The sequence below is a fragment of the Sphaeramia orbicularis genome, chromosome 19 (genome assembly GCF_902148855.1).
Source record: "Sphaeramia orbicularis chromosome 19, fSphaOr1.1, whole genome shotgun sequence".
NCBI lineage: Eukaryota > Metazoa > Chordata > Actinopteri > Kurtiformes > Apogonidae > Sphaeramia > Sphaeramia orbicularis.
This window is the reverse complement of record NC_043975.1, coordinates 132363-145943: the sequence shown is the minus strand read 5'-3', so window position 1 is coordinate 145943 and position 13581 is coordinate 132363. Positions and strand designations below refer to the sequence as shown.

Here is a 13581-nt window from a genome sequence, read left to right as displayed (position 1 = left end):
TCATTGTTCATTGATAATAGAAGCCAAACTAACCAATGCCGTATTTCTTCCATAATATAAACTCTGTTCTGACATTAGTCCTTGTTTTGGATCTCAGAGCCCTGTCAGAACAAACACCTGGATTCAGCAGGTCCACAGACTGGTGGACTACAGTGGATGTTCAAAGGTTGTTTTTATTTTTGAAGTTCACGCCACAAGGAAAAAGTGTAAAAGAAGTGAAAACTTGACCAAATGCCTTCGATTGTTATTTGAATGAACATGAACAAAGCCACCTGAATGGATAGTTGAGTTTTTGTCTGATGGGGTTTTCAATAAAGTTGAATTCAAATTGAAAAGGACATCCTCCTGGTTTAGAGTTACATATTTTTACTCCTTAAATGGAGATCAACCTGCATCGTCTCTGAAAAACTAAACCTTTCAGCAACAAATGAACCCTTGAATTCAGGTCATTCTGCTCTGACTCTGTTTGAAATCACATTAATCATCATCTGAATGTATTTATTTATAAAAACATGAAGAAAACGCCTGAACTGATCTTACTGTAAAAATGATCCCTTCAATGTTTGTTTATTTTTTTTAGTTTTTTTGGATTTAATGATAAAGGCATTTATAGCTTCACAGTTTTCTGTCCCTCATCTCGTCTGTGGTGTGTTCAGGTGCGTGCCTTTTGTTATGGGTTTTCCAAACTGCTAATGTTTAGTGACTGTTACCATGGAGACGGCCTTTACTTTGTACTTGTATTAAAGATTTTAATATTTTTTTATGGTGAATGACAAACAGCAGCTCCTCGTCACGTCTGTAAACGGAGCTTCCATTTCAACTATCGTACGTTATTCAGATTTTTGAACAAACACTGTGAGAATCTGATGGGATTATTATGGGATTTCACTTTGACTGATTTCTCGGCAGAGCTGCAGTTTTACTCTGATGTTCTGACCGTTCATGAACGCTTCAATAAAACTGTCTGAACTTTCTGTCCCAGAATGTGTCTGAAAATGTGTGTTTCATTCAACCTGAAAAGTTAAAGGCGACGTTTTGAGTTTAGATTGGATGAAACAAGTCTGAGGGGTTCACGGTGCGTTCACTGACATCACATTAAAAGTCCTTTTTCTTCTGTTTGATCTGGAAACAAACGTTCATTTCACTCACAAACATTAAACCAACTTTGAAGGACGGATCAAAAACTGACACAAATGAGTTCAACTCGTTAAATTAATTAATGATCTGCCTCAGATTAAATGTGTTAAATCTGATATATTTCAAGAATTAATAAGAACCTGAAAACCCATGATGTTTTTAACATATATAACAAAGTCTTATTCCATATTGGTTGTTTTTTGCTCATTTTAATTATCTTTATTCATTTCCTTCATTATTCTCTATTTTGTTCATTTATTGATCATTTTCTTAATTTTTGATCATGTTGCTAATTTTTGGATTATGTTATTAATTTCCTTTATGAGTCTCTTCATTTATATCATAATTTTATTCATTTGGGTCTTTTTTTTTGCAGTCTCTGATCCATTTTTGGTCATTTTGTTGATTATTCTCTTCAGTTTGTTTATTTTACTCCTTATTTTCTTCATTTTGCTCATTTTAATTATTTTTCCAATTTTTCAAATGATTAATTGTCTTGATTGTCTTCATTTTGTTTATGTCAGTTTTTCATCATTTTGTTCTGTTTTTGTGATTTATTTACCAATAAAAGTCTATGAAAGTATTAAAACACATTTCACTGACAACCAGTATTTGGACTGAATTTATATTTATTAGTTTCTTAAATTTGGTCAAATTTCACTACTTTTACTCTTTTTGTTTGTTTGTTTGTTTGTTTTGTTTTTTACTGTGTAGACCAGTGACATTACAGCTGCTGTGATCATTAAAAAAATATGTATTTTCACCATTAAGTTGGAATATTTCAAGAAATAAATAATTTTTAAAATTACTTTCTTATTCAAAGTCTGTTTATTTTCTGAATAAAGTCACAGTATTGAAGGAGAAAAGTCATAATTTTACAGGAAAAACATTAAAGGAAAACATCTTTATAATGATCTCTTTTTAATAATTTAATTTCTGATGTTTTTTTCTTTCATTAGTATTTTTATTTCTATTGTTTTTCCTATTTTTACATTTTTCTCTGGTCCTGTTTTTTAATGACAAGTTAAATAAAGTAGATGAACTGCAGCCTCAGATTACAGATAATTTTAGAAAGACTTTTAATTTTAGTCACCATTACATAATTGTATTGATAAATTAAATTGGGAAAAAAATATGACAAAAATAATTAGAATGAAATAAAATAGACATTATATAATGTATGTTAATTAACAAGACGTAGGTGTGAAAAATGTGAAATAAATTCAAATATACCCCAATATGACGTAAATAATATTAACAAATTAAGATAATTAACATAATGGATTCCCTTTTCATGTAAATAAAAATGAGGAATATACTGGTAAAAATGTAGGACTGCAATAATGATAAACTGTCAGATGATAAAATACTGTTAAAAACAGGAATAAAAGAATGAAACATTAGGAACTGTGAAGAAAGCAAAATGAAAAAAACACAAAAAACATTCAAACAAAGAATTCAGACTCAGATTCATCATTGAAAAGAAAATAATTAAAACATGAATTATTTCTGAAAAGCATTTGAGAAGAAACTAAACCTGATGTGAAGAACGATGATGATGATGCAAAGTCACAGGGATGAAATAGAAACTTCCGCTGAGTCCCTGAACGCACCTTCAGTTTCTTCTTCTCTCAGTTTTACGCAGAAATGAAAGTAAAACATCTGCCAGGGACCGTCTGCAAATTACCGCCTAAACAGAAACGTAAAACTCAGTCATGATTAAAAATAAATAACTGGTTATGAGATGAACAGTTAATATAAAGTTTATAAAATAATACTGAGACCTTTTTGATTATTTCTTCACTCATAAACCGCTCATGGTGTCGAACTACGTCAAACCTTCTTCCTGTTCATTGTCAGACGGTCCCTCAGTGATGGGAGGTGGTGGATCATCTGGACAGACCCAGGATCAGAATGTGACGGATCAGCTGGACTGAAGAGGGTCTAGGACAGGTGACCGAAGGCCACACTCACACGTGGACAGTTTCAGGTCAGTTTCACTGCTTTAGCTCCTGGCTTCTTCCCGAAACAGTCATTTGTTTCATTTAAGTGTGAAAGGAGCTCAGAGGATCCAGAAGTGGAGCTCCTGTGTGGACACACACAGACCTTCACCTGTCACTCACTCAGATCAGCTGTTCAAACCTAAACTTCATGTGTTTTCAGCTGCCTCTTATTACCTCCGCCAAGGAGGTTCTGTTTTTGCCAGGGTTTGTTTGTTTGTCTGTCCGTTAGTGTGCAACACAACTCAAAAAGTTCTGGACAGATTTGGATGACATTTTCAGGGTTTGTTGGAAATGGGATAAGGAAGAAATGATTAAATTTTGGTGGTGATCGGGGGTGGGGGGGGCACGGGGGGGGGGTGGGGGGGGGGGGGGGGCACTGATCAGCCTTGGCGGAGGTCTGCGCTCTCCGGGTGCTTCTAGTTGTGGTGTGTGTGTGTTTGACTCACTTCTATCAGATGTTGGGAACTCAGTCAGCTCCTCCTGTCCTGAAAACTGCTGAAACTGGGGAAATGGGAAGAAAAGGGCGGAAATGGACTGGTTCTAATGGTTGAACTGGTTTAAATGGGACCTTAAATGTTGATGCGTCTGTAAGACACTGCAATGCTTTTATTTTGAAAATCCTGACAGCGAGAAACCAGGATTTCTGCTCATTTTAGGAAATAAAAGGACAATTAGAATAAATAATGAAATAAGATAGCTAAAATTACAGTGAGCGTGACTAAATTAAACTAATTAATAATGCATCTTCTTCTTTTTGACAGTAATGGTGATGATGCATTTCTATTACTGTTATTATTTATGTATTTTTTAGTAACAATTTTCTGAGGTTTTTTTTTGTTTTTGAGTTGAGAATAAAAACAATTCTAAATCTTAGGCTTGAAAAAAAAAATTACAAAAACAATAAAATAAATTTCTGAGAAAATAAGATTATTTGGAAAAAAAAAACCCTCCAGATGTTAAGGTTCATGTTATAAATTTACGACAAAAAAAAAAAAGTTTATTCATCGCAAAATATGTTTATACATTTTTATATTTTCTGATTATAAAGTTGAAAATTTACAACGTTTTCGAGGTTATTGTCAATTTAAGTGGAAAAAAAAAAACCCATTGCAAGAAATCATTGTACTGTAAAATCCTTTTCACATACACGTCTGATGTATTGAAATGTTACCGACTGAAGTGTTTACAAAAATACTTCACATACTTTATGTATTTACACTTTAAGTAATCTTAGTTCAATGTTTTGCCAGAGACATTTTAACAATTGTATTGCTTTATTTTTTTTTAATATTTTCCATGTGTTTCTGATGTACATTGAAGAACCTTATTATTGTTATTATTATTATTATTATTATTATTGTTGTTGTTGTTGTTGTTGTTGTTATCTCAGGTACAAACAGCAGAAAACAGTTCAAAATAAATCCCATGTTAAAGTTGTAAATGGTCCTTTTTGCCTCAGACTCAGGTTTAACAGATCTGAACCTGTGATGATCCGTTTGTTCATCATCTTTAATATTATTTGGATGAAACTGTTCTTTATTTTATGAATGACTCGGTCTCATGTGCGTTCAGTGCCTGAACTGTCCCAGTCTGATCTGAGGATGTGAATGCACATGGTTTTGTGTTTTAATGCAGATAAACAAGTGTGAGTAAAGATGGAGGGGGGGCCTGGAAACAACCCCCCCAGACCGGCCCAAAGACCCCCGAGAAGAACTAAGGTACACACTGACCTCACTCACACACTGGACACTTCCATCAGATTCAGATTATTGGTACGAAATCAGAACAAAGTGGACGTTTTTAATCAGCGTGAACACGTCTCCTTCATTCATGTATCAGGTTGTTTCTACTTTTGGGACAAATTCACATTTTTCTCTGAATTATTGATGCATCAAGTACAATTCTAAATTGGATTTTTTTTAATTATAAAACATTTATCATCATTATCACACACATACAGTTGCAGAAAAAAGGATTCTTCATCCAAAGTCGTCCAAAACAGTGGTTGTGTACTCCAGTCCTAACGCCTGTGTGTGTCATGTGACTGAAACAGAACAGAAAACATGGAATGAACAAAAGCACTGGTTTTATCAGAACACTGACACACATACTGAAGGAAGACCTGAAGGGATTTGGGTTTTTGTCCACAAAACATGTTTACCCTCCAGTATCCAGGTGTGCCCTTTAAAAAAAACTTATAAAAAAAACTTCATATTATTTTTCACAATTTAAATAAGGTTAGAATTTAAAAGTTGTTCATTTGTGCATGGTCTTTAAATTCTGTCCACCAACTCACATGTGCACATTGTAAACAAAAGGAAATGAGCAGACTAGCATCTGTCTGCCAAGTGTGCAGAAAACGCACTGTTTCTAACATTTGATCTGTAGGATTAGGACTGAGCTGGATTTACAAAAATAAAAGCAAATTAGAGCAGAAAAATAAATCTGTATATAATATTTAATAGTTTGATTTATAGGTGTGCATTTTACGCACACTTGGTGACAGATGCTAGTATTTTTGAACATTTGACCTAGCGCCAAAAATAATAATAATGCAAATTAACCAGTGTTGGAGTTAATCACTGACATATGCCAGGAGGAAAACATCTAATAATATGTGATCCACTTTTTATGGAGTATATGAAAATAATATTTTTGTGTGTGGTTTGTTTCCATTACAAACACGACATTTAAAGGGTTAAAAATGTGACAGTTATTGAGTATTTGGTATTTTTATTTACGGCTCAAGTTGATGAAATAGAAAAAAGTGTAAAAGAATTAAAAACAAACTGGATGAACATTTTTTGACATTATTCCACAGGTGTGCATAAAAGGCACACTCGGTGCTCAGTAAGGGCCTTGGTGGACGGGGTACCAGAGGATAAACCACAGGTGTCAAACATGCGTCCTGGGGCCAGATCCGGCCCTCCAGAGGGTCCAGTCCGGCCCTGTAGGATAATTTCTGAAATACAAAAATGACACTGAAGACATGAATCATTTTGGTTCAGGTTCCACCTTTAATCTGCAGTGGTCAGATCTGTCAGATACTGTCAGAATAACCTGGAAATGATCACAACTCCACATTTGACTCTTTGTAAATGGAAAAGCTGTCATGTCATTTTACTGTGTTTACACTAAAACAAACGAGCATTTTAACGTGAATAACCTGAACAAATATGAACGTTTTAAAATGTCTGAAGTACAAGTTCTCCACCCTTCAGTCTGTTCTTAAATGTTCTGTTTGTAGATCCACTGTGATCTGTGCGTTCTAATGCACATGTGGAAACGATCAGCTGAGGCAGAACATCGTTCAGATTACACTTAGTTTTCTTAAAGACATTTCAGTTTGTTCCTGATCTTCACATTTTTTAAAGGATAGTTGGTAGATGTAAACATTTTCATTGCATAGTTTTACTTATTTGGCTCTAAAACACAGGACAGTTTGCAGTTGACATTATTTCTCCGTTGTTCTGTTCTTCTTTTTCTGGTGCGTTCCACTGCAGATCAGACTGAGCTGAATGTGGAACTGAACTGACAGGAGTCGGACAGAACTGGGTCAAACACGTGGATATCAGCTGTTCCACTGAACTACTATGAGCTGTTGTTGTTGTTCTCCTTATGTTTGTCCAAACTAACGGACCTTCAGCTGGACCAGGCATTCAAATGAACAAGGAACTGCAGAAAACCAGGGGCGGTCGTAGAAGTTTGTCTGTGTTCCTGTTAGGCTCCTCCCCCTCCTCCACCTGTTGGGTGTGTGTTTGTGTGTTAACCCCTGAACACCCACAGCCTCCTGTGGGTCAGCTCCCAGAGGACACTCATCCACACTGAACCTTTCCTCACTGACTTATCACCATTTATTCTGACGTTATTGTGTGTGTTTGTCATTGTGTCAGTCTACAGCAGGTGTTCTCCTGGTTTTAATTCACTGATCGTGTAGATCTGTTCTGTCAGACTTCTGTTAGTTCACTTCCACGTTCAGTTCGGTCTGATCTGCAGTGGACCAGACCAGGAAAAGAAGAACAGAAGACTAGAGAAATAAGGCCAACTCCAAACTTTGACCTGTTGTACAGAGAAAACAGAACAGTTCCGTTCTGAACAGGTGTGCATCTACAAACTGTCCTTTCAACAGACGTGAAGAACATGAACTGAACAAACAGGTGGAATGTGAACATTCTTCTGCCTCAGCTGATTATTTCCACATGTTCATTAGAACGGACAGATCCCAGTGGATCTACAAACAGAACATTTAAGAACAGACAGAATATTAGTAAAACTGGACTGACTTCTGTTCACACAGTTCAGCTTGTTCACATGTGTTCAGATTAGTCACCTTTTTTATGACATTAATGTGACTTTTAGTGTAAATGCATGAAAACTTTTCCATTTCCAAACACAAACATTGTCACTTGTCATTATTTCTGTTCTTCTGATCGTATGTGACTGGTCCTGTCCACTGCAGACTGGACTGGTCTGAGTGTGGAACTGGACTAAAGGACTGGGCACATCTGAGTCCAGTTTATGCACTTCACACATTCATCCACAGGGCTGGACCGGACCCTTTGGTGGGCCGGACCGGACTCTTTGGTGGGCTGGACCGGACCCTTTGGTGGGCTGGACCGGACCCTTTGGTGGGACGGACCGGACTCTTTGGTGGGCTGGACCGGACCCTTTGGTGGGACGGACCAGACTCTTTGGTGGGCCGGACCGGACTCTTTGGTGGGCCGGACCGGACTGTTTGGTGGGCTGGACCGGACCGTTTGGTGGGCTGGACCGGACCCTTTGGTGGGCCGGACCGGACCCTTTGGTGGGCTGGACCGGACTCTTTGGTGGGCCGGACTGGACTCTTTGGTGGGCTGGACCAGACTGTTTGGTGGGCCGGACTGGACCCTTTGGTGGGCCGGACCGGACTCTTTGGTGGGCCGGACCGGACTCTTTGGTGGGCCGGACCGGACCGTTTGGTGGGCCGGACCGGACCCTTTGGTGGGCTGGACCGGACTCTTTGGTGGGCTGGACCGGACTCTTTGGTGGGCCAGACCGGACCCTTTGGTGGGCCGGACCGGACTCTTTGGTGGGCCGGACCGGACTGTTTGGTGGGCCGGACCGGACTCTTTGGTGGGCCGGACCGGACTCTTTGGTGGGCCGGACTGGACTCTTTGGTGGGCTGGACCGGACTGTTTGGTGGGCCGGACTGGACCCTTTGGTGGGCCGGACCGGAGTCTTTGGTGGGCCGGACTGGACTCTTTGGTGGGCCGGACCGGACTCTTTGGTGGGCCGGACCGGACCGTTTGGTGGGCCGGACCGGACCCTTTGGTGGGCTGGACCGGACTCTTTGGTGGGCTGGACCAGACTCTTTGGTGGGCCGGACCGGACCCTTTGGTGGGCCGGACCGGACTCTTTGGTGGGCTGGACCGGACCCTTTGGTGGGCTGGACTGGACCCTTTGGTGGGCTGGACCGGACCCTTTGGTGGGCCGGACCGGACCCTTTGGTGGGCCGGACCGGACTGTTTGGTGGGCTGGACCGGACTGTTTGGTGGGCCGGACTGGACTCTTTGGTGGGCTGGACCGGACCCTTTGGTGGGCCGGACTGGACTCTTTGGTGGGCCGGACTGGACTCTTTGGTGGGCTGGACCGGACTGTTTGGTGGGCCGGACTGGACCCTTTGGTGGGCCGGACCAGACCCTTTGGTGGGCCAGATTTGGGCCCCAGGACACATGTTTGCCACCTGTGCTGCACATGTTCATTAAAGCTGAGGTTAAAGTTCATGGTTATTGGACCACAAACGGAGCCAGCTGCAGACGGTGTGTGTTGTTCAGTCCAGTCTGTCCAGAACTGAACACAAACCCAGTGTGTCCGTCCACTGGCACTGATCCAACTGCACGGGTTTGACTGGAGAATCACTGTTGGAGAAGATGACGGTGTTTCCATGGTAACTACGGAGCCTCTGAACGTCCAAATGGGAGCCAGATCTTGTAAATTTTTTATTAAATTTATTTATTGTCATATTTGTTTTTGTTAATTTTGTTACTTCTTTTGTTTAATTTTCTACATTTTGTTGCCTATTTTATAATTTATATCTTTAATTTGTTCAATTTGTGGCTTATTTTGTAAATATTACTCGTGATTTTGTTGCTTTATTATTCATTTTTGTTCATTTTATTGATCCCGTCGGCTGTTTTTGTTCATTTTATTGCTTATTTTATTCTTTTTTTACTTCGTTTTAGTGCATTGGTTTCAGATTCATGTCTACATGAGGAATCTGTGCGTTCCACTCAATAACTAGGGAAGTCGACTTTAAGTGTCAATCAATGCGTACTTTTTCACATTATTTATTATTTTGTACATTTTTATTCATTTTTGTTTGATATATATTTAACCCCAGTGTGTCCGTCCACTGGCACTGATCCAACTGCGTGGGTTTGACTGGAGAATGAATGTTGTAGAAGATGACGGTGTTTCCACGGTAACTGCGGAGCCTCTGAACGTCCAAATATGGTCATATCTGCTGACTATGAACAGATGAAGGACTGTATTTGACAGCAGTTATTATGGACAGGGTTAGTGCAGCCACAGGTGTTCAACAGTTCAGATCAGTACATGGTTCTGGTCGGTGTGGCTGTTTGAGTCCAAGGGTCCCAGTGTGTGTGTGTGTGTGTGTGTGTGTGTGTGTGTGTGTGTGTGTGTGTGTGTGTGTGTGTGTGTGTGGTGGGGGTTGTTTGTAGTGACAGGTTTTCAACAGTAGGTGGTGCTGGTGTCTCAGGTACATGTTTAATGTGTGAATGAACAGGTGTGTGGTAAACAGAAACAGACTGTGGGTTCGATAAACAAGTTCAGTTTTGGTTGAATACGTTCATGTCACTGCAGTAAATGCACACATACACAAAAGACACAATTCAGTTCATTTTTACACAGTTTATCAAAGTTTTGTCAGCAGGGTTCGTACTGGTTCAGCAGCTAATTAGTGGAGGATGTTTTTTCCCAGTAAGTCTTTGTTTTTTTACCTTTAAAGACCTAGAACTGTTTTTGGGGTAACTTCCAGAGTATTTTCCCTCTATACTGAACCTTTGCTCAGTGCTTTACAGTTATTTATGCTCATATTTTCCTCTGGTACCTGCTCACAGAAGTCCTTTAACCACCAAAGCACATGATCTGTGCAGTGGTGCAGTATTATCACTATTTATTCTTCAGATAGTTACCTCCGCCAAGAAGGTTCTGTTTTTGCCAGGGTTTGTTTGTTTGTTTGTTTGTTTGTCTGTCCGTTAGTGTGCAACATAACTCAAAAAGTTATGGACAGATTTTGATGAAATTTTCAGGGTTTATTGGAAATGGGATAAGGAAGAAATGATTAAATTTTGGTGGTGATTGGGGTGGGGGGGCCCACGGGGGGGCTCATTTCCAACAAACCCTGAAAATTTCATCAAAATCTGTCCCTAACTTTTTGAGTTATGTTGCACACTAACGGACAGACAAACAAACAGACAAACAAACAAACCCTGGCAAAAACATAACCTCCTTGGCGTGGGGGGGGGGGGGGCACTGATCAGCCTTGGCGGAGGTCTGCGCTCTCCGAGTGCTTCTAGTTTTTGATGCAAAAAACACTTCTTTTTTTTTTTTGTCAATATTCTACATAAAAGTTTGTATTTTTTTCATCCTGTCATATGTCAGCAACATTGGTTCATATGTATTATTCTTTTTGGCTCTAGGTCAAATGCTAAATGTGTCAGTGTGTATTTTGTACTCATTGGTAGAAGGCTGTTAGTGTAGGAGTTTAACACTGTTTATTATGGGATGATTTTAGTAGATTTGTCAGAATAAAAAAAAAAAATGCAAAAATGAACAACTTTTGAATTCTGATCAAATATAAAAGGTGAAAAATAACATGACCTTTTATGAAATGAAGTGCAAAGTGTGCATAACATGCTCACCTGGATACTGGAAGGTTCAAATAAACCCAGTTGAAAATGTCTTTTAAAACTCAGGATTTAATTTGACAGTAAAATCATTTGATCATTCATCCATTTCAGATCATGGAGAAGAAAAAGAACATCCATTTCCATTTTAATTGTTGTATTTTAAAATGAAAATCAATGTTTTGTTTTGTTTTTTGCTTTTTAATGACTGTTTATGAAAAAAAAATCCAATGATCAAAACAACCACAGAAGGTTTTGAATGTGTAAAAGTGTTTCCAGGGTGAGGATTAAACACACAGTGGTTTGTTTCAGGTTCAAAGGAAAAGAAGAAGAAGAAATGAAAGGAGGAAGAAGAACCCGTCAAACTGTGAAGGAGACGATCAAAGTCCGAATGAAGTGAAAAGCAGCCGAGCGGACGGAGACGTCGAACCAGAAACACAACCATCTGAAACCAACGAAGAAGAACAGCTCAAAAAACCAAAGATGGCCGCGGCGACCACTCAGACGCAGAAATGTAAAAGACGAAACAGAACGACGCAAACGCACATAGTGGTTCAGAAAGATGAGGAAACTCAGACAGACTTCCACGTCTGCAACGAAACACATGAAAAACACAATGAAGCACAGGAAAAACCCAACAAAACACAGAAAAAACACAACAAAACACATGAAAAACACAACAAAACACATGAAAAACACAACAAAACACATGAAAAACACAACAAAACAGATGAAAAACACAATGAAGCACAGGAAAAACCCAACAAAACACAGAAAAAACACAACGAAACAGATGAAAAACACAACGCAACAGATGAAAAACACAACAAAACACATGAAAAACACAACAAAACAGATGAAAAACACAACAAAACAGATGAAAAACCCAACAAAACACAGAAAAAACACAACGAAACAGATGAAAAACACAACGAAACAGATGAAAAACACAACGAAACAGATGAAAAACACAACAAAATAGATGAAAAACACAACGAAACAGATGAAAAACACAACGAAACAGAGGGAAGTTGGACGAAAGAGAAGGAAGACCACAAAACTGAACCTGAACCTGGTGGAAAAGAAGAGTCTGATCTACAAGGAAAAGCTAAACCCAGGTCAGATCCAGGTGGAACCCCCAGACCCAAGTCCTACGCTGCAGCCGCTGGTGCAGATGAGGGCGGGGTCAAACCGTCCGACGCTGACCCTGCTCATAAAACCAGCCACAGGTCAGGGTGAGGGTTCAACATGGGATTTACTGTCCATCTGAGTTCTCAGGTCAGATGTTGAAGGTGTGTTTGTGTGTGTGTGTGTGTGTGTGTGTGTGTGTGTGTGTGTGTGTGTGTGTGTGTGTGTCCACAGTGATGGAAGTCCGCCCACAGCGCCACCTGCTGGTCACATGTTCACCTTCCACATCTACGCTGTTCTGGACAGACAGTTCCGGTTCAACCAGGAGCAGGACCGCTTGTGTCTGTACTACGATAACAGATACTTACTCCTGGATGTAATAGAGTTTGTGTGAGTATTACACATGTTTATTATTATGGTTTTTTTTTTATTTGTCTTATCTCAGACAGAAGTGCCTCCACATTAAAGCCACGCCCACTGTAGCTGTGGGGGCTGGAGGTGGTCCTGGTCTTAAACCCTCTGTCTCAGGTGGGCTGTCCTTGGGTTCAGTCCGTCAGTCTCTGGGCCTTGGGACCCGGTCTTGATGTTTGGGGGTGATGGTGCAACCGCCCCCCCGCTGACCTGTGGTCCTGGCTCCTCCCCCTCGCCGTAGCGTCGTTATATCCTCCTGGGTGTGCAGCTGCGATGGCCTCTTCATACTGCAGATGTTCAAACACTGAGCTAACAGCTGTTTCTGCGTCAGTGAGGACGTGGGCTTTGGAAGCAGATGTTTCTCCCACATCCTCTGCAGGTGCCCCCCCTCACTGGGGTTGTTACCGTAGTAACACCATCAGTACCATGTGACATCAGGATGTCCTGGTGTGTGAGTGGGTGAATGTGAGGCCTGGTGCAGCGCTGCGGTGGAGAAGATGCACTGAAGGTCAGTCCATTTACTGTTTGATGTGGACCTGGTTGTCCTGGTGACCTCCGCTCGTTCTGAGGTCCAGGTGTACAGCATGAACGGACTGACCCCAAAGCCCACCTGGATCCACGTTTTGCTCCTCCTGGGATTTGAACCAGCGACCTTCTGCCCCACAGTCCTGCCCCAAAGAGCTATCCAGTCACTAGTGTACAGGACCATCTGTACCCAGTCTGGACTGGAGGTCCAGGGTCCAGATGGGAGACACCCCCAAATGTCATAGAGAAGGAGCAGGCCCAGGTCCTGATGGACTTCCAGATCCAGACCGACAAGATGGTGCTGTCCAGTCTGTCTGACACAGAGGAGGAGGAGGAGCATCTGAGGACAGAGGAGGAGGAGGAGCCTGTGAAGACAGAGGAGGAGGAGGAGCATCTGAGGACAGAGGAGGAGGAGCCTGTGAAGACAGAGGAGGAGGAGGAGCCTGTGAAGACAGAGGAGGAGGAGGAGC

General features: G+C 40.8%; 1 long non-coding RNA gene across 1 annotated transcript; it reads left to right on the top strand.

The window, feature by feature from the left end:
* The first annotated feature begins 2996 nt into the window (after positions 1-2996).
* Positions 2997-11643, top strand: LOC115410057 (uncharacterized). Its single transcript, XR_003934046.1, has 3 exons — positions 2997-3127; positions 4776-4858; positions 11360-11643. It is a non-coding gene; the product is annotated as an uncharacterized LOC115410057 (long non-coding RNA).
* The last annotated feature ends 1938 nt before the right edge of the window (positions 11644-13581 follow it).